A 22,589-nucleotide genomic window follows, 5' to 3' on the forward strand; every position below is an offset into this window, starting at 1 on the left:
GCCGTAAGGCCTGGGCAAGCGCACGATACACGCCCTGAGCCGATAATTATATGGGAGTTAGGGTTAAAATCTATTAACAGGTTTAGAGTTAGAATTAGGGTTAAAGCTGAAGTATAGGTAAGTGGTAAGTGGAGATATAAGCTAAAGTGGACCTCAGTGAGAAGTAAAGGTTAAAGTATTGGATAAGTTCGTAAGAGTGACCACCCTCATATAGTACCTAGTGTAGAAAACCCAGGTTTTTAAATGTGAAATAACCAATCCAATTGGGGTCACAATTACTTTTATTAAACCATTCAGAGGATCAAAACATCAATATAGAATAACACTTAATGTACAACACCCGACCAATAAAAGGGAAATTAATACTGGATTAAAGATGATAATAACCATATATGGGGTTCTATGGATGGGTGTGTAAAGGAAAAAAAACACAGAAGGATTTTAATTTGACAATAAAGAATAATATCAGAATAAAAGGTACAATTGGTCATTATATTAGTTATTTACAATATATACACAAAAACATAGCCCACTGGAAACTGTATAATGATCAGACAAGGTCCATATTCATATCTGGAAATTAGATACCCCTATCCGAGTGGGGTTCCTTAGGGATCCCAAACATCAAAACGCAAAGGTTAAAGTTCCATGTGACCGTCCAAGGGTTCAAGGTCCAAGATCAAGTTAAGAATAGGGTGCCAGGCAGGGCGAGATTGACCAGGGTCGGTGATGGGATAGGGCTAACGCTCATTGAGCCCCTTAGGGGTCCTAGAACCGAGCCGTTGGATCCAGAGATATTCCTGCCTCTTCCTTTGTGTAGGGGACCACAGGGGATTATGCTGTAGGACCAGGATGTGGAGGTTGTGGGGCCATGTGACAGGAAGTGGGTAACTAGGGCCGTATCGGACTTGAGGTGGTTGTTAATGTTATAAAGGTGCTGGGCCAGGCGTGTCTGAAGTGAGTTTTTTGTTTCACCCAAATAACGAATACCGCATTGGCGGCATTTAATTAGGTAAACCAGGTTTGGATATGACATGTCAGCATATGGTCAATATGACAGTATCAATTCAGTATCATGTAAATATGTTTACCATGGTCAGCAAAAACTAATGACTGGCTACATTTAAAAAAAAAGTTAGTTACTTTTAGAGTAGGCTGTCCTTTAGAATTGTTAGCCAACTTCTGAATTGGAACTCTATGAAGTAGTTCATCCCATAGCAGTGTTAGCTGTTAAAGGTCCTCAAAAGCATCTGTCCCAGTCCATTTGTTTCCATTTTTACACTTGAGTGAAATACCTGTAAGGGTCCATTTGGTTTCATTTTGTATGCTGCTGCTCTCACTCTCATTTGAACTTAGACCTAACTACATTTTCTGGAACCTCAAGGACTGCCGTGGGGGTCCCTGGTCCAACATCCAGGATAATACAGAGTACACTTATCTACATATATTATGCACATATCAATCTGAATATGGTATATATATGTTAGATACATGTCATACTTATCTACATATATGAACCTGGATATGGCATATATGTTGCATATATGTCATACTTATCTGCATATATGCAGATAAGTATGACATATATGCAACATATATGCACATATATGAATCTGAAAATGACATATAAGTCACATATATATGACATATATGTGCACATATGTACATATATGTTGCATATAAGTTCTTTCCGTGTGGGACCTTTCCCCCAACCAACAAATGAAGGTCGCAGCGGTCCTATGTTTACTAACGTGCGTACTATCGTCGCCGATTTATTTGGATCCAATGCAATCCGCCAACTTTAAAGCCCCTTTTCTCTGAACCTATGCCTTTCTGGAAGCGAACAGCCTCTATTTACGGCCGGAACGGTGCTTTTAACTGACGTTAGCTTAGCTGTAAGCTAGACGCATGGATTAGTATGGAGTTGGCGCCATCTGTTGGTGAGTAGAAGATGTTGTTGGTGGAACTATCTACTGTCTCGCGGAAGTTTTATAGGCAATAATGATTGTAACTTAAGATCCTTGCAAGTTACAACTATGTGTTTTCTTTCATGTATAAGGGAAAAAGTGGTAGAAAAGCTATTTACCACTCGGGGTCGGACATTATGCTCTGATAATGTCCTGTGTTAGGGTGTTATCGGACTCGGCTTCGCCTCGTCCGATAACACCCTAACACAGGACATTATCAGAGCATAATGTCCTCTCACTCGGGGTAAATTGCTTACATCTAGATATATTTCAGGATGTCTTCTATCATTTGAAATAATGAGTAAGCAGATATGGCAAAGGGCCATAAAAATATGACTTATTAAAAAAGGTGGTCATGTTGCTCAAACTGCCCCAGGTTATGGGTAATGTGGACTGTCGCTAGGCAACCGCCTCACAGGTGAGCCCCACAGCACACTGGGTCAGTGGAGAGGGAGGAGAGCTGGCTCTCAGAGACAACACCCAGCCCTGGGGCAGGTAATAGAAGGGCGTTACCTGCCGAATTACCTGTTCAATCAGCTTAATCTGAGCACAGCTGCGTGGCTCAGGGCTGGGCCCTTTAGGGAAACAAAGGAGCCTTCTCTCTCTCAGTCTGCACTGGCTCACTGTACTGGCGGTCGGGCTGACGGCGGTAAGAATGCCTTAGATATTAAGCTACACTCCACACGTTCTGCTCCTAATTGTAATACAGAGGAATGCAATACTAACACAGCGTGTCTATCTTCCACCAGGCAATATAGGAGACGCTGAGTCTGGTGAATGGAGAGCCGCACGATGGCGAGTGCGAGGGTTTTGGAATTGTACCTGTAAACATCTCGTACTCTATGCGCACTGCCCGTGAGTGTGACGGCTTTGAAACTGTGCCTTGAAACATATCTGAACTACGAAACACATGCAAGTATCACTAAGCGAGGGCTCTGGAATTGTACCTGTAAACATCTCGTACTCTATGCGCACTGCCCGTGAGTGTGACGGCTTTGAAACTGTACTTTGAATCATATCTGAACCCCAGAACACTCGCAAGTTATCATGGTGCCCCGGGCCGGGGATACCTTTAATTGTACGTTATGCATTGAGTTATGTTGACTAGCTCTGACTAATATGAGCAACTGTTTCTTTGAACAAGTGATGCCTAAGTTATTCTGAAGACATTTAAGAAAACGCTATACTTTGTGTTGTAAAAGTACTTGCTTTATCGGAGCGAGGCTCTGCTGCTGTTAATTTACCCTTGTGTGTTATAAATAAAAGTGCCCAAAAGTGGCTTAAACTGTTCATTTGTCTGGTGTTGGTTGAGTTTTGAATCTGGGACCCCACATTTGGTGGAGAATCGGGTTTCGAACCTCACCAGCGACACACAATGGAACATGCACAGGCGCTTACGGCGCTGTTAAAAAGCCAGGCTGAGTTACAGACAGCCGTGCATGAGCTCATACGTAAAATGAATAGGGACACAGCAGCAGCGCGAGCCCCAGCCGAAATACTCACTAAATTTGTCCCCGCTGACGATGATATCGAAGCTTATTTGGAATTGTTTGAGCGCACAGCTACTCAGGAACGGTGGCCTCAGGCTGAGTGGGCCGCGGTGCTGGCTCCGTTCTTGACGGGCGAGGCGCAGCGGGCTTGCCGCGACCTCTCAACAGCAGACGCTCGAGACTTTAATAAGTTAAAAGCAGCAATATTAGCAAGTTATGGTTATAGTATCCCGGCCCGGGCACAGCGGTACCACAATTGGATGTATAGATCTGACGGGCCGCCCCGTGCCCAGCTGGCCTCCCTGCTTCGTCTGACGACTGGCTGGCTGACCAGCCCGGGGGATCCCCCCGCTGTGGAGAGACTCGTAATCGACCGCTGTATCAGAGCATTGCCGCCAGACGCCCGACAATACGCATCTAGAGTGAGCCCCGGTTCGTTGGAAGAGCTGATAGCTTTACTGGAAAATCATCATGTGAGCACTGAGATGATGAGGCGGGAGGAGCGCGCCGGCCGAGAGAGACAGCGGCGGCCAAACGCTCCCCGTTCGCCACCACGTCCCCGGAGCGCGCCGCCGGAGAGAAGCGGACGAACTCCCCCTACCCAGCGGCGGTGTTACGTCTGCGGCCAGCCGGATCACCTGTCCTGGTCCTGTCCGGAGGTGAGGAGGGACGCGTCCATGCCCAGTGCGTCCGCCTCGGAGGCGCCCCGGCCGTGTCTGCACTCCGGCACGGGAAGACGACGGCACGCCGAGGTACCGGTGCGCATCCGAGGCGTGGACACCCACGCCCTGTTAGACTCGGGCAGCGCTGTCACACTAGTTCACCCTGACCTGGCGGGGAAGGTGGGCGACGTCACCGTTCCCGTAACCTGCGTCCACGGCGATCTCCGCTTCTACCCCGTCACACAGATCAAAGTGCTCTCGCCGAGGGGAGACCTGCTCGTGACGGCTGGTGTGGTTCCCAACCTCCCTGTCCCACTGCTCATCGGCTCTGACTGCCCGCTCTACGATCAGTACTGGCCGCCGAGACGAAACCTCGAGGGGCGAAGACGACGCCGTCCCCGCCACAGCCAGCCGAGAACCACCTACCGCGCCTGCCCCGTGTTCGGCCCGAGCGACGAGGCCCACGACGACAGCACCTCCGCGGAGGAAGGAAGAGGGGAGGAGGAGGCGCTCGAGAGGGAGAGCGAGAGAAGTGAAGACGGGTTGGCAACCAGTGGAGCGCGGACCCGGCGGGGACGCCGGGCGGCCGTAGAGGACAGCGTGACGCCGGAGGGAGATGAAGTCCCCGGGTTTTCGGCATTGGAGCCGGACCGTGGGCCGAGGAGCGGGAAGTACGCCGCCGACCAATGGGCGGACCCGAACCTGAACCTAGCCAGACAGCGTGTGGTGGCCATAGATGGCAAAAAGTGTGAGGGGGTGAGTGAATACACGTTTCCTTGCTTTATAGTGAAAAATGACCTATTGTACAGGCTAACTAAAGACAGGGCAGGTGACACTCTAGAGCAATTGTTGGTCCCTAAGTCTTATGTGTCACGGGTACTGTATTTAGCTCACACTCACCAACTGGGGGCTCATTTGGCAGTAGAAAAGACTTCCGAACGTATTTTGGCCCGGTTTTACTGGCCCGGCATAAAGCGGGCAGTAGAAGATTTTTGTAAAAGCTGCCCAGACTGCCAGAAAACGGCTCCACGGCCCTACTATAGGAACCCCCTTGTACCTTTACCCATTATTGAAATCCCATTCTCACGTATCGCCATGGATATAGTGGGGCCCCTACCAAAATCTGGCCGAGGCCACAAGTACTTACTTGTAATTATCGACTATGCCACTAGGTATCCCGAGGCCATTCCACTGCGGGCAGCTACAGCCAAGGCCATAGCACACGAACTAGTCATGCTGTTTAGCCGGGTGGGAATTGCCAGTGAAATTTTGACTGATCAAGGCACCTGTTTTATGTCGACAGTTTTGTCGAAGTTATATCAGTGGCTTAAAGTTAAACGTATTCGTACGTCAGTCTTTCACCCTCAGACTGATGGCCTCTGTGAACGCTTTAACGCAACATTAAAGAAAATGCTAAAGAAAGTAATTGACAAAGATGGGAAAGATTGGGACCAATTAATTCCATATGTACTGTTTGCCATCCGAGAGGTTCCCCAGTCCTCCACGGGCTTCTCCCCCTTTGAACTGTTGTATGGGAGGAGTCCCCGTGGTCTACTAGACATTGCAAAAGAAACTTGGGAGAGCCAACAGCCCGCCCACCGAAATGTAATTGAACACGTAGACGTTCTGCAGGCCCGGGCCAGGAAAGTGTGGCCCATAGTCAAAGAGCATATGCAGCAAGCCCAGCGGGAGCAAGCTCGCACCTATAACCGAGGAGCCACCATTAGAGAATTCAAAGTGGGCGAGAAAGTTTTGGTCCTAGTGCCCACCTCTGAATGTAAATTTTTGGCAAAATGGCACGGCCCCTACGAGGTGTTGGAGAAAGTGGGTCCTGTGAACTACTGTGTGAGCCAGCCGGGCCGCCGGAAACAGAAACAGATTTACCATGTGAACCTTTTGAAGAAATGGCATGTGGCGGAGCCTCTGCCGTCCTCTGTCCTATTAACGTCCAGTTCTCCCCAGTCTTTCCCCGAAGTGCCCATAGGAGAGGACCTAGCCCCGGCCCAGAAGCAGGACGTAAAAGAAGTGCTGAGTCGGGCCCGTGACGTTTTCTCCGCCCTGCCCGGACGGACCCCGGTCATTCGCCATGACATCATAACTACACCCGGGAGGGTGGTCCGGCAGCGACCATATCGCATTCCAGAAGCCAGGCGTAAAGCCATCAAGGAGGAAGTGGAGATGATGTTGGAGCTCGGAGTGATCGAAGAATCTCGAAGCCCATGGTCCAGCCCTATCGTCATCGTCCCGAAGCCAGATGGGTCTCTACGCTTCTGTAATGACTTCCGAAAGCTGAATGAAGTCTCCGCCTTCGACGCCTACCCCATGCCACGAGTAGACGAGCTGATCGAACAACTGGGCCCGGCGCGGTACGTGAGCACCCTCGACCTCACGAAGGGGTACTGGCAGGTACCCCTGACGGAGAGGGCCAAGGAGAAGACGGCCTTCTCCACCCCGGAGGGGCTCTACCAGTACACAGTCCTACCTTTCGGAGTCCATGGGGCCCCCGCCACCTTTCAACGGCTGATGGACTGCGTGTTGAGACCCCACCGGGACTACGCAGCCGCCTACCTAGACGACATCGTGATCCACAGTTCCAGCTGGGACCTGCACCTCCACCACCTGGAAGCTGTCCTAGGGGCCCTTCGGAAGGCTGGGCTCACGGCCAACGCCAAGAAGTGTCGCGTCGGCCTCACCGAGACTAACTACCTCGGCTTCACGATCGGTCGGGGGTGCGTGAAACCCCAGGAGAGGAAAGTGGAAAAAATAAGGAACTGGCCCCGCCCTGTCACCCAGAAACAGGTGAAGTCATATTTAGGTTTGTTGTCATATTACCAAAAGTTTATTAAAGGTTATGCTACTGTTGCAGCCCCCCTATACGACCTGACGCGCCAGTCTCTACCCCGGCTGGTCAGGTGGACGCCTGAGACGGAAACAGCTTTCCAAACGCTGAAAGACGCCCTGTGTGAAGAACCTGTGTTGGTGGCACCAGACTTCGGAAAACCCTTCCTACTCCACACCGACGCCTCCAATACCGGGTTGGGAGCCGTGCTCGCCCAGGTGGTGGATGGAGAGGAGCACCCCGTCCTATATGCCAGCCGGAAGCTGCTGAAGCATGAGAGGAACTATGCCGTCGTGGAGAAAGAAGCTCTGGCCGTGAAGTGGGCCATACATCACCTGAGATATTACCTGTGGGGCCGCACCTTCACCCTCATCACGGACCATGCGCCCCTGAAGTGGATGTCTCGTAACAAGGATAGGAACAGCCGAGTGACGCGCTGGTTCCTGGAGCTCCAAGATTATCATTTCCATGTGGAACACAGACCCGGGAAACAAATCCCCCATGTCGACGCCCTTTCGAGATTGTATGAGGATGAGAAGAGTGAAGCTCCCGGTAGCAACGGCGAGCTTAGGGGGAGGATGTGTGGACTGTCGCTAGGCAACCGCCTCACAGGTGAGCCCCACAGCACACTGGGTCAGTGGAGAGGGAGGAGAGCTGGCTCTCAGAGACAACACCCAGCCCTGGGGCAGGTAATAGAAGGGCGTTACCTGCCGAATTACCTGTTCAATCAGCTTAATCTGAGCACAGCTGCGTGGCTCAGGGCTGGGCCCTTTAGGGAAACAAAGGAGCCTTCTCTCTCTCAGTCTGCACTGGCTCACTGTACTGGCGGTCGGGCTGACGGCGGTAAGAATGCCTTAGATATTAAGCTACACTCCACACGTTCTGCTCCTAATTGTAATACAGAGGAATGCAATACTAACACAGCGTGTCTATCTTCCACCAGGCAATATAGGAGACGCTGAGTCTGGTGAATGGAGAGCCGCACGATGGCGAGTGCGAGGGTTTTGGAATTGTACCTGTAAACATCTCGTACTCTATGCGCACTGCCCGTGAGTGTGACGGCTTTGAAACTGTGCCTTGAAACATATCTGAACTACGAAACACATGCAAGTATCACTAAGCGAGGGCTCTGGAATTGTACCTGTAAACATCTCGTACTCTATGCGCACTGCCCGTGAGTGTGACGGCTTTGAAACTGTACTTTGAATCATATCTGAACCCCAGAACACTCGCAAGTTATCATGGTGCCCCGGGCCGGGGATACCTTTAATTGTACGTTATGCATTGAGTTATGTTGACTAGCTCTGACTAATATGAGCAACTGTTTCTTTGAACAAGTGATGCCTAAGTTATTCTGAAGACATTTAAGAAAACGCTATACTTTGTGTTGTAAAAGTACTTGCTTTATCGGAGCGAGGCTCTGCTGCTGTTAATTTACCCTTGTGTGTTATAAATAAAAGTGCCCAAAAGTGGCTTAAACTGTTCATTTGTCTGGTGTTGGTTGAGTTTTGAATCTGGGACCCCACAGTAAGTTGAAAAAGTCAAGGGGTAAGTTGACCCACATGACATTCTAAACTTTAACAGTTTAATAGCTAATTCAAACAATGCAAACATAGATTACGTCAATAATTTAGTTAAAAGAAAACTGACAAAAAGTGTCAGGCCTTTATTATTGTTAAAGTAATTGCGACCAAAGGTCGCAGTATACCATGAGAAATGTCGTAGCTTGTCCGTCCTTCCGTACAGGAAGTGATGCCACGTGACATCACCTCATCGAAGATCAAACCCTGGATATTCATACTGTCACTGTGACATCACTGTGACAGTCCATTTATGGGTATCCCTTTTATGCCCATATATGAAGATCCCTGATGTCATTGATTGCGACCGTAGGTCGCTACTTACTGTAGAAACCACCACAAAGTGTCCGTCTGTCTGTCAGTCTGTCTGTCACACCTCACACGTCACACTCTTGCCCTGCTCATATCTCCGCAACCGTTGCCCCCATCCATGCCAAATTTTGCACACACGTTCCTTGCCTGCCAAACTACAACCTCCAAGGACCCCCGGAGCTCGGACCCCCAGATGTAAAAAATGACCAAATGTGCTAAACTGACCAAATGACCACCCCAACGGGGCTGCTCACGGGGAATTCCCGGGGACCACCCACTCCTGGTGCTCCAGAACGGATGCAAAAGTGGTGGCGCCCCCAGTGGAGGACCCCCTACACTGCAGCTCACATAAAATGCCGTAACTCCGGCTAGGAGCGACCGGGACAGCCGGGGCCGGTACCTATTCGTCCGCCTTGCCGGCACGGAGACCCCACCCCTCATTTCTCACATGGGCCTCTTCTAGCGCCACCATGAGGCCGATTCTTGCAAAACACATTTTTGGACACTGCTCCTACAATTTTTGCCCTAAAATCACGCAAATCGGTACACAGTATGTCTACACTCATCCCATCAACATGAATCTCTCCCATATAGCGCCACCTCCAGGCCGAATTTTAAAAACACATTTTTGGACACTGCTCCTACAGATTTTGCCCTAAAATCACGAAAATCACTGCACAGTATGTCTACACTCATGTCATCAACATGGATCAGGAAGATTTTGGCAAAACACATTTTTGCCCTATTTGTGGAGATAAGTGACCTACGGTCGCTTATCTCCCGATTAGGGAGCCTTACTGGTATATATCACTGGCCAGATAGCAAAGGCACAGCCCATATCTGTGTGGCTGGTTCAGATAGGGATCTCCAAGTATGGGCATAAAATATATTGTATATATGGATACATACCAGTAAGACTCCCTAATCGGGATATAAGCGACCATAGGTCGCTTATCTCCACAAATAGGGCAAAAATGTGTTTTTCCAAAATGTTCCTGATCCATGTTGATGACATGAGTGTAGACATACTGTGTAGTGATTTTCGTGATTTTAGGGCAAAATCTGTAGGAGCAGTGTCCAAAAATGTGTTTTTAAAAATCGGCCTGAAGGTGGCGCTATATGGGACAGATTCATGTTGATGGGATGAGTGTAGACATACTGTGTAGCGATTTGCGTGATTTTAGGGCAAAAACTGTAGGAGCAGTGTCCAAAAATGTGTTATAAAAATCGGCCTGAAGGTGGCGCTAGAAGAGGGCCATGTGAGAAATGAGGGGTGGGGTCTCCGCGTTGCCTTGGCGGACGAATAGGTACCGGCCCCGGCTCTCCCGGACTACTCCTAGCCCGAGTTACGGCATTTTATGTGAGCTGCAGTGGAGGGGGTCCTCCACTGTGGGCGCCACCACTTTTGCATCCGTTCTGGAGCACCAGGAGTGGGTGGTCCCCAGGAATTCCCCGTGAGCAGCCCCGTTGGGGTGGTGATTTGGTCATTTTTGCACATTTGGTCATTTTTCACACCTGGGGGTCCCCCAGGGACCTGGGGGTCCCTGGAGCTCCGGGGGTCCTTGGAGGTTGTAATTTGGCAGGTAAGGAGTGTGTGTGCAAAAGTTGGCATGGATGGGGGCAACGGTTGTGGAGATGTGAGCAGGGCAAAAGTGTGACGTGTGACGTATGACTCCCGGACGGACATTTTTTTACACCTGGGGGTCCCCCAGGGACCTGGGGGTCCCTGGAGCTCCAGGGGTCCTTGGAGGTTGTAGTTTGGCAGGTAAGGAGTGTGTGTGCAAAATTTGGCATGGATGGGGGCAACGGTTGTGAAGATATGAGCAGGGCAAAAGTGTGACGTGTGACGTGTGACTGACTCACTGACGGACGGACAGCCGGTGGAGGTTTTGGTAGTAAATGCGACCTACGGTCGCAATTACCAGTAAGACTCCCTAATCGGGAGATAAGCGACCGTTGGTCGCTTATCTCCACAAATATCACAACCTCCACCTCTCACGTCATACGGGTAGCCATAGTTACACCTGGAATGTTGAATCTCCATATATGGAGATAACCTACGCATCACACAAAGTCTGACCTCACCAGCCCATACTTGGGCATGGACGACTTATATCTCCATATACGGAGATGGCCATATATGGAGATACGATGACATCACAGAGTCCACAGCTGATGATGTGGCGTGATGTCATACAATACACAAACAAGCCCTATATAAAGGGGCAATTCTCACCAGGGAAGAGAGCATTGCCTGGAATGTTGAATCTCCATATATGGAGATAACCTACGCATCACACAAAGTCTGACCTCACCAGCCCATACTTGGGCATGGACGACTTATATCTCCATATACGGAGATGGCCATATATGGAGATACGATGACATCACAGAGTCCACAGCTGATGATGTGGCGTGATGTCATACAATAAACAAACAAGCCCTATATACTGATGCGATACGATGACATCACAGAGTCCACAGCTGATGATGTGGCGTGATGTCATACAATAAACAAACAAGCCCTATATACTGATGCGGAGATATGAGCAGGGCAAAGGTGTGACGTGTGACGTGTGACCGACCGACCGACCGACGGACGGACGGACGGCCGGTGGAGGTTTTCATAGTAAACTGCTCCCTGACGGTCGCAACCAGTAAGACTCCCTAGTCGCTTATCTCCACAAATATCACAACCTCCACCTCTCACGTCATACGGGTAGCCATAGTTACACCTGGAATGTTGAATCTCCATATATGGAGATAACCTACGCATCACACGAAGTCTGACCTCACCAGCCCATACTTGGGCATGGACGACTTATATCTCCATATACGGAGATGGCCATATATGGAGATACGATGACATCACAGAGTCCACAGCTGATGATGTGGCGTGATGTCATACAATACACAAACAAGCCCTATATAAAGGGGCAATTCTCACCAGGGAAGAGAGCATTGCCTGGAATGTTGAATCTTCATATATGGAGATAACCTACGCATCACACAAAGTCTGACCTCACCAGCCCATACTTGGGCATGGACGACTTATATCTCCATATACGGAGATGGCCATATATGGAGATACGATGACATCACAGAGTCCACAGCTGATGATGTGGCGTGATGTCATACAATAAACAAACAAGCCCTATATACTGATGCGATACGATGACATCACAGAGTCCACAGCTGATGATGTGGCGTGATGTCATACAATAAACAAACAAGCCCTATATACTGATGCGGAGATATGAGCAGGGCAAAGGTGTGACGTGTGACGTGTGACCGACCGACCGACCGACCGACCGACGGACGGCCGGTGGAGGTTTTCATAGTAAACTGCTCCCTGACGGTCGCAATCACCAGTAAGACTCCCTAATCGGGAGATCTCCACCAGTAAGACTCCCTAATCGGGAGATAAGCGACCGTTGGTCGCTTATCTCCACAAATATCACAACCTCCACCTCTCACGTCATACGGGTAGCCATAGTTACACCTGGAATGTTGAATCTCCATATATGGAGATAACCTACGCATCACACAAAGTCTGACCTCACCAGCCCATACTTGGGCATGGACGACTTATATCTCCATATACGGAGATGGCCATATATGGAGATACGATGACATCACAGAGTCCACAGCTGATGATGTGGCGTGATGTCATACAATACACAAACAAGCCCTATATAAAGGGGCAATTCTCACCAGGGAAGAGAGCATTGCCTGGAATGTTGAATCTCCATATATGGAGATAACCTACGCATCACACAAAGTCTGACCTCACCAGCCCATACTTGGGCATGGACGACTTATATCTCCATATACGGAGATGGCCATATGGAGATACGATGACATCACAGAGTCCACAGCTGATGATGTGGCATGATGTCATACAATAAACAAACAAGCCCTATATACTGATGCGATACGATGACATCACAGAGTCCACAGCTGATGATGTGGCGTGATGTCATACAATAAACAAACAAGCCCTATATACTGATGCGGAGATATGAGCAGGGCAAAGGTGTGACGTGTGACGTGTGACCGACCGACCGACCGACCGACCGACCGACGGACGGCCGGTGGAGGTTTTCATAGTAAACTGCTCCCTGACGGTCGCAATGAAAACCTCCACCGGCCGTCCGTCCGTCGGTCGGTCGGTCGGTCGGTCGGTCGGTCGGTCGGTCGGTCACACGTCACACGTCACACGTCACACCTTTGCCCTGCTCATATCTCCGCATCAGTATATAGGGCTTGTTTGTTTATTGTATGACATCACGCCACATCATCAGCTGTGGACTCTGTGATGTCATCGTATCGCATCAGTATATAGGGCTTGTTTGTTTATTGTATGACATCACGCCACATCATCAGCTGTGGACTCTGTGATGTCATCGTATCTCCATATATGGCCATCTCCGTATATGGAGCAGGGCAAAGGTGTGACGTGTGACGTGTGACCGACCGACCGACGGACGGCCGGTGGAGGTTTTCATAGTAAACTGCTCCCTGACGGTCGCAATCACAGCATAGGTTGTCACCAGGGAAGAGAGCATTGCCTGGAATGTTGAATCTCCATATATGGAGATAACCTACGCATCACAAAAAGTCTGACCTCACCAGCCCATACTTGGGCATGGACCTTTGCCCTGCTCATATCTCCGCATCAGTATATAGGGCTTGTTTGTTTATTGTATGACATCACGCCACATCATCAGCTGTGGACTCTGTGATGTCATCGTATCGCATCAGTATATAGGGCTTGTTTGTTTATTGTATGACATCACGCCACATCATCAGCTGTGGACTCTGTGATGTCATCGTATCTCCATATATGGCCATCTCCGTATATGGAGATATAAGTCGTCCATGCCCAAGTATGGGCTGGTGAGGTCAGACTTTGTGTGATGCGTAGGTTATCTCCATATATGGAGATTCAACATTCCAGGCAATGCTCTCTTCCCTGGTGAGAATTGCCCCTTTATATAGGGCTTGTTTGTGTATTGTATGACATCACGCCACATCATCAGCTGTGGACTCTGTGATGTCATCGTATCTCCATATATGGCCATCTCCGTATATGGAGATATAAGTCGTCCATGCCCAAGTATGGGCTGGTGAGGTCAGACTTTGTGTGATGCGTAGGTTATCTCCATATATGGAGATTCAACATTCCAGGTGTAACTATGGCTACCCGTATGACGTGAGAGGTGGAGGTTGTGATATTTGTGGAGATAAGCGATATTTGTGGAGATAAGCGACCAACGGTTGTCACCCTGAGGTGTCTTACTAGTAATAATAAAGGCAAGATACATTAAGGAAAGTGTTTTACAGCAGACAATTATGCAACAATGATTCGCAGAACTTTTAAAATGCTGATGACAGCACTTGATCAAGTTTTATAATGCCGTATTTTGTGCATATCAGTTTTCAGTTTCACATTTTCCCCTTTTCTCAGTTCACTTTTTTTTCTGGAAACTTTTTTGTCAGCCGTTTCAGTTCCTTCGGCAGAAGACATTCTTCCTTGCAGCCTATTTTAGGGGAATTCCGCCTCAAATAACTTTGATGAACCAATCACTAGAGGTGGAAATTACTCAAAAGTAAGAGTAAAAAGTAGCCTATTTAAAAACTACTCTTTGAGTAAAAAGTAAAAGTACCTTTTCTTTCTTTTTTTTCACACCCTGACAAGTACTAAGAGTTGAGGCATTACAGCATGTAGATCGGCTATTTTTACAATTTCTACCTCTAATATCCGACAAATTGTTTAATTTGTCATTTTAGAGGTATTAAAATGTCCTTAAATTGTCACTTAAGAAATGTGCAGATACCCTGTTTGTTTACTGTTGAGTGAGAAAACAATGTTGCACACTGGCGATCCCCCCAAATAATTTGGGGACCCCCCTGGCGGTCCCGACCCACAGGTTGAGAACCACTGACCTAAGCTGTCCCAATGCGATGTCATTTAGCAGGAAGAGAAAAATACAATCAGAAAAGCACTTTTAATAAAAAATGTAAGAAAATATAGGCCTATGTAAACTGTGTACAGCATGTCAAAAAACTGAATTTACTTTAGCCTACTAATTTCAATTACTCTTACTCATTGTCCAAATGAAAAGTACAAGTATTTACAATTTAAATTACTCAAAGTAAGAGTAAAGGTAGAGGATTAAAACAATTACTTTAAAGGTACAGATCCTCAAAAAACTACTCTTGAGTAATTACTTTTACTTTTCCAATCACCATCTTGGTTCTCATATAACAGATACCAAAATATTGACTCAGGAAATTTATATTACACAAAAGTCAGAGTAAACTAGAAGCAGTGCTCTTAGTGTGGGGATTTAAGGGGAGCAAATGCTAATTTCGTGCAAATTTGTCTTAAAGCGCAACATTTTGCACAGATCTAGCCCAGGGCTTGCTCTAATGATTTAGCTAGGGCGCCCGAACCGACGACCTTCGGGGTCGCCACAGCGGCCAAATCAAGTTGGGCTCCCATTGACTTTCTATACAGGAGGAAAATACCCAGAAAAAAATCTGGGTATTTAAGTAGGATCTGAGGGGTCTAACTTGGGGTTTGTCATGATGCTGAATCCATTGCAGGTATTTGTTTTGCACAAAAAACATTCCTTGGGCTAGAAATGGCCTCAGAAAACGATGCATGTATGGGTGAGCATTCATGTTAGTCGGAGGCCTTAGGGTTTTTTTTTTTCTCATGCTAATCAGTCTAAAAGTGCAAAGTTTTGCACTGATGTAGCTCAGGGCATGCTCTAATCTAATGATTTAGCTAGGGCGCCCGAGTCGGCGACCTTCGGGGTCACCACAGCTCCAGAAAACACCCACAAAACTCTGAAAAGTGATGACTCATCACTTTTCATCACTAAACCATCGTTCTCTGGGGCCATTTGTAGCCCCCGAAGGTCGCAGACTCGGGCGCCCTAGCTAAATCGTTAGAGCATGCCCTGAGCTACATCTGTGCAAAATGTTGCACTTTTAGACTGATTAGCATGAGAAAAAAACCCTAAGGCCTCCGACTAACATGAATGCTCACCCATACATGCATCGTTTTCTGAGGCCATTTCTAGCCCAAGGAATGTTTTTTGTGCAAAACAAATGCATGCAATGGATTCAGCATCATGACAAACCCCTAGTTAGACCCCTCAGATCCTCCTTAAATACCCAGAAAAAAATATGTTTTTCTGGGTATTTTCCTCCTGTATAGAAAGTCACTGGGAGGCCAACTTGATTTGGCCGCTGTGGCGACCCCGAAGGTCGTCGGCTCGGGCGCCCTAGCTAAATCATTAGAGCAAGCCCTGGGCTACATCTGTGCAAAATTTTGTGCTTTAAGACAAATTTGCACGAAATTAGCATTTGCTCCCCTTAAATCCACACTAACTTCCGAGCACAGGTCTCCACCAGGCCAGGCGTCCTGGTGGTGCTACTGTATAATAGGCCAATGTAAAAAGGGTGGCATATGTTCTTCACCATAGACCTTTCATGGCAATCGGACACTGCATGCATGATTTGAGGCATTGTGTTCCAAAAATGGGTTTTGCTAATGTCTACCTGCTGGTGGCGCTATAACAGGCCAATGTGAAAAGGGTAGCATTTATTCCTTAACATAGTGGGAATATGTGTGGCAAATTTCACGGTAATCGCAAGATGATTTGAGGCATTTGGTTCAAAAACTGAGCAATCCTGCAAACTTTGGAAGCTAATATTAGCCAATCAGGATGGAATAAGAAATATCAGACAGATCAGACTTGATCACATGGCTATAGAGATACTGTGTACTGATTTGTGTTATTTTTGGAGAAAATCTCAAGGAGTAATATCCAAAAATGAGTTTTACATAAGTCGGCCCAAAGGTGGCGCTATAAAAGGCTGATGTGAAAAATGCAGGGCAAAGGTTTATCCTTGGCCTCTAGGGAGTGCGTGTACAAAGTCTGAAACTGATTGGTGGAGTTATAGGTAAAACCACAAATCGGCCTGATACCACAAAGCGCCACCATGAGGCTGATTTAAAAAAAATTAAGTGGCATTTCTTCCTCGGCCTAGTGGGAACGTGTGTGTGCGATTTCATGATAATTGCACTTTGCGTTTGTGATTTGAGGCATTTTGTTCAAAACGGCTCAATCCTATAAACTTTGGAAGCCAATCTTAGCCAATCAGGAGGGAATATGCAAAATCGGACAGATCCATGTCGATCACATGACTGTCGAGATACTGCCTACCGATTTGTAGGATTTTTAAACAAAATCTGTAAGAGTAGTGCACAGAAATGTGTTTTGCAAACATCGGCCTCATGGTGGCGCTACAACAGGCCCATTTGAAAAATGGGGGTCAGAGGTTCTGCATTGGCATCCAGGGAGAGTGTGTGCTCATTTTGGCAGCGACCGGCCCAACGGCGACTGAGATTAGGTGGTAACAAACTGCGAGGACACACGGACGGACGCACACACGGACGGACGGAGAGGAAAACATACTCTCCCCCATGCCTTCGGCTGGTGGAGACAATCATAAAATTACATGTAACGTAATAATTTAGGGGACTTCTGCCTCATATAACCTGGCCCAGGAACCACTCACCTCCTTGGTTCTTGAGGCTATATGCACATATGCCATTTTGTTCTGCTTCCGGGCCTCTTTCGACTTCCTTCACAGGTGTTACTGATGAAACTATTTAAGGCTCTGTTCAATTTATTGTACAGTGGTTCTTTAACTCTCCTACTGCCAGATTATTTATTTATTTATTGGGTCTGGTGCCATCAAAAAGCGGCTTACCTTTGCGACGTTATAGCAGATAGACAGACATTTATTTATTTTATTTTTTTATTTTTTTTATTGTGCAATAGTGCACTTTGGTCTGCCAGGCAGCAGAGGGCGGCGTCATGCGAGAATGAATGTGAATTTGCCTGTTATGTGTTGAAGAAGAAGAAGACCAGTCACTGGCCACAGAGCCTTACAGCCAGAGGAAATCAACAAGGAAGTGAATTGTTCTCCGTTGATCTAACGCATAATGGATTTTTTACACCATCACCGCGGAAAATGTGTTTACAGTACACGGCCGTGCGACCCCTCATCAGCTTACAGTCATCAGACGAACGAACCGAACGAGCGCCGTATTGGCATCGAGGTTCTGTAAAAAATGGGGCGAACGTTAACGTTCAAAGCGTGGGGAGAGTTAATTTCAAGGACCCCCATAACTCTGAGTTACACACCTGTATGTGTTATGGAAATACAATTTATATTCCCTTTCAGGCTATTGATCTAGTAGTGTAATAGTGTCGCCGCTCTCAGTCAAAGAGCGTCGAGCAGCACATTTCATAGTTAGGCAGAAGTGACCTTCCATACTAAAGTGTTGAGAGAACAAATCTTTTGGTCAGACAGAAGGAATGTCAGTCCTCAGAATTATCTTAACAATGTGTATGTATCCTTGCAGAATCTGTATTTAAGCTGCCTCAAAATCCAGATCGGGGTCAGACTCCCGTTGCCTTTCGAGACAACTGGACCCTGTCCACCTATCCTTCTTTCATCTCTTTTTCCTTTCTCCTCTCTTCTTTCTATTGTTTACTCTCATTTTCTCATTATTATATTACATAGGAATCATTGTGATATTATTGTCATCTGTTTTATTGAATAAATATGTTATAGACATATCAGTGTCTAACTCTTCATTCTCTCACCGAGGAAATGTTCAATTTCCACAACAGTATGGGGACATTTGGAACCCACTCAAGAACACTTTGTGACCCACTGGTGTAGCAGAGTGTTTCCAGTGAGCCAACATGCATCGGTAACACCTGTGAAGGAAGTCGAAAGAGGCCCGGAAGTTGAACAAAATGGCGTATGTGCATATAGCCTTCTGGGGGTGTGGTATACAAGGCAGAAATCCCCATGAAAGTCTGTTTATGGAATGTCAATACATTTACTTCAATATATTTGGGAATTTCCCTGAATATTTACATGGGATCATCTAAACCTGTATTTAGATGTCCCAAGGATAAAAGAAAAAGAAAATAAGGGGTATGTATGTGTATGGACCACTTGAGTACTGAACGGTTTTCAGTAATGGTGGCCTCTAATATGCATATTTAGGAGTAAGCTTACCACTAATTACTTAAAAAATACCGTACAAAAATTGTCTGAGCCTCGAGTTGGAACATAGAATACCGTATACTTCATTTGTCTGTTTTGCTTGCTTTGTTATAGTTATTGAAGAAATAGTGCAAAAATCGGCAGCCATTTTGTTATGCAAATTAGAAGGTTAAAAACTAATACATTTGCTTGGGTACCGTGTTTTTCAGATTCAGCATCCTTGAATTATGTCAAAAATGACCTGGTACCCCACTTTTACCCCAAAATGCCTGTAACGATCACATTTTTCAGAAATCCCATGCACCTGTCTATTTGGCTAACCTATGTACAGTAGTAAGGCAAAGGTTCCCAAACCTTTCAGGCTGTGACCCCCCCAAAATAATCATACAGTATTTGAACTGGGGCCCCGACCCTGACAAGCACTTGGAATTGTAGGCACATTTAGCTTGACTCTGTTCCACAGACAAATATTGTGAAACTAGCCAAACTACAAGCTCACAACGCCTTATGGTCGACAAAGACCAAACAAACCAAAATGAGCATTTGTAGTAGGCCTATTCAGTAAAGCTAATGTTTTGAAGTATTCAATAGGCCTAAAGATGGTAAGTTTGCTAAAGACAAATGTGTTAGCTACAATATGGGTCACCGTCCAGTATCTTGCTCAAGGACACTTCAACACCAACTCTGGGGTAAGCCGGAGTCCAACTAGGAACCTCAAGTGGCTACTCTACCCCTGAGCCACTGCCACGAAAGGATTTATTAGCTTCAATTATTAAAAAAACACGGCCTGCTCATGTATTCGGAGGGTGTTAGGGTCGATTCACACTCTAATAAGGAGCCTAACTAATTCACCGTTTGTCAGCCTTCTGATTGGTCCCTGAGACTCCCTGACTGGCCAACCAGAAAAAACATTCACTTTTCGCTACCGGGGGTGGAGTTATGCAGTGGGAGAAAGTCGCTTCAGTCTTTCACCGCGGTGCCGTGATGCGGAGCACGGCCGGGTTGCAGTACGGCGCTGCGCGGTCATAGCGATCTCGATAATTATAATGAATAAGCTTCAAAGAACTAGTTCACATGAACGACAATGATGTAACTAAGATGTTCAATTGGGTAATATATTTTAAATGGGCAGAATTACAATTAAAATACATGTTATGTTGACAGCCAGCCTATAATTCCACAACTTCCTATCCAAGATGCACTGCGCTCTCTCTCTATCTCTCTGTCCTGATCTGCCTGTTTCAGAGGATTAAACTAATAAAAACATGTATTTTCGGGGGAAAACCCCTGTTTTGCAATATAACTACTGTACTTTTTTGTTCCCTTTTTATTAACTCAATAGCTGCCGGGCGCCGCTAGGTGCCGCTAGAGTGCCAGCCATTCTCCCGTAGGCATTCACTATCACATCCGGGTCGCCAGCCTGAACTGGCTTGGCTTTTCACTCGAATGAGTGCTATGCTAGCGAGCCGGAGGAAGTTAGCTATCAGTTAGCAATCGACTATATAATTTTTTAGAAGAGCGATCTAAAGTTATTCAGCCGCCAAAATAACTTGTCTGCTGGCCTCGGAACACAATCCGGAGAAAATCCGCTGTAAAGATGTGTTTTTCTATTGGAGTGGGCGGCGTGCTGCGGCCTTTTCTTCCCATTACGGGCCGTGATAACAGAATCGCGGCCTTGTGCTAGGATGCTAAATTAGACCGGGGCTATCGTTGATGCCTCCGATTATTTAATTCATTTTACTAAAGGAACCGAATAATGTCGGTTCTTGTAATCCTTAATACGTCTTGCTGAAACAGCGTTTTTTTGGGGGGGCTCTAAACTTTTTTCTAAACCATTTTCAATGGAATAAATCATCGGGACAAGTAGAATGGCTCGTTGGGAGGCGGTGGAGGAGCCAGGACCACCCACGTCGCTACTAGCAGCTCAGGGTAAGCGAAATAGATTAAAAAATTAGTATTGGAATGGAAAAAAGAACCGAGATTATTCGGTTTTCGCACAGAAATAGTTAATATCACATAGATGTTTTTCTTTTGGTACTTTAAATAGCAATAATGAGGCTATGAAAAATCTTTTTTCCCCATTCATTTCCAATATAAAAACAATCTGCCCTGGTTTTTCTGTCCCACTGGGATTAAACTAATTAAAACATGTATTTTCGGGGGAAACCCCCTGTTTTGCAATGTAACTATTGTACTTTTGTGTTCCCTTTTTATTAACATCACATAGATGTTTTTCTTTTGGTACTTTAAATAGCAATAATGAGGCTATGAAAAATATCCCCCCCCCCCCCCCCCCCATCCACTTCCATTATAAAAACAATCTGCCCTGGCCTTTTTGTCCCACCTAGTAACAAGAGCAAAATGTTGTTACACACACACACACACACACACACACACACACACACACAAACACAGCTTTACTGCGTGTCTCGCTAGTCGCCAACCGTTTTAAAGAGAAAAGAAGAACTTAAACACAACTTTGCTAGTGTTCCATGTTGATACTAGGATTTCCACGACGAGTTGTGACTGTGTGATGACATGCATGCAGCAAGAGAGGCGGCACGTCTATAATGTGAGCTTGTAGATTAAATGTTTTAGACAGAGCTCGACCGTTTGTGAGAGTGACTGAGAGAGAGAGAGAAGAGACCAGTCACTGGTGCTGCTGCCTGCTGGAGCTGCTGCTCACTGGACCTCCAGTCATTTAACCTCGCCCACCAGGCTTTCTCTGGTGTTCGTTCACAACAGGCCGTTTGGTTTCCGCCTAGAGCGCGGAAACCACTAGAAGAAGCGGCGTCGCTTTGATTTGGTTCCCTCCGTTTGTTTCCCCAATCCTTATTAAAATGCTCGAGTAGCCGTGTGTAGTCTTGCCAGTCGCTAAAAGTTGGACTAAAAGATGCATATACCAAACGAATTTTTCAAAAGCAAAACTACTCCGCATCAAGGAGTTTATTAGGTAGGCCCTAAAAGTGTGTCCTTGAGCGCAGGGGAATATTTGGGGTTAAAACTGAATCCGGTTTGATCTTTCCGGCAAATTGTAGTCCTTTGAGTACTACAACGTGACGTTTTGTGGTTTCCGCTCCAGACCGGTTACAACCCCGAAAAGTGAAGTGATCCCAGACTACCAGTCATTCAGCGTGCAGCGAGAGGGCCAGTCAGATATGTATCCGCCCTGCAACGCTCATTTATCGGCCACAGTTTTATTTGAATCTATCATGGTTAAAATGGAGTTTGAAGTTAAAATGGGTTTGTATAGGAAGGTGGGAAATGGTGGGAAATTAATATCACATATCTAAATACTGAATGAAGAAAATCAAAAACTGTCCTGGGTGTTCCAAAAAGCCTGATTAGATGATAAAATGAAGAAAAAGAATCTCCTTAAAAACATGTGAAAGTGAATTCATTGTGACATACAATGGACGCAATCTCCGTATATGGGCATAAAGGGGACACAGATACAGAGATCTCCATATATGGGCATATGGGCATTCTGACATCACTTCTGCTGACTCAAAGACAAACAGGCAAACAGATGGTCAAAACGGGTCCTACAGAGATCTCCATATATGGGCATATTTACATTGTTCCCGAGTTGGCTAGGGCGCCGACTAGACGCTCGGCCGCGCATCTCCATA

The sequence above is a fragment of the Nannobrachium achirus genome (assembly GCF_963921795.1).
Source record: "Nannobrachium achirus genome assembly, chromosome: 11".
Taxonomy (NCBI): domain Eukaryota; kingdom Metazoa; phylum Chordata; class Actinopteri; order Myctophiformes; family Myctophidae; genus Nannobrachium; species Nannobrachium achirus.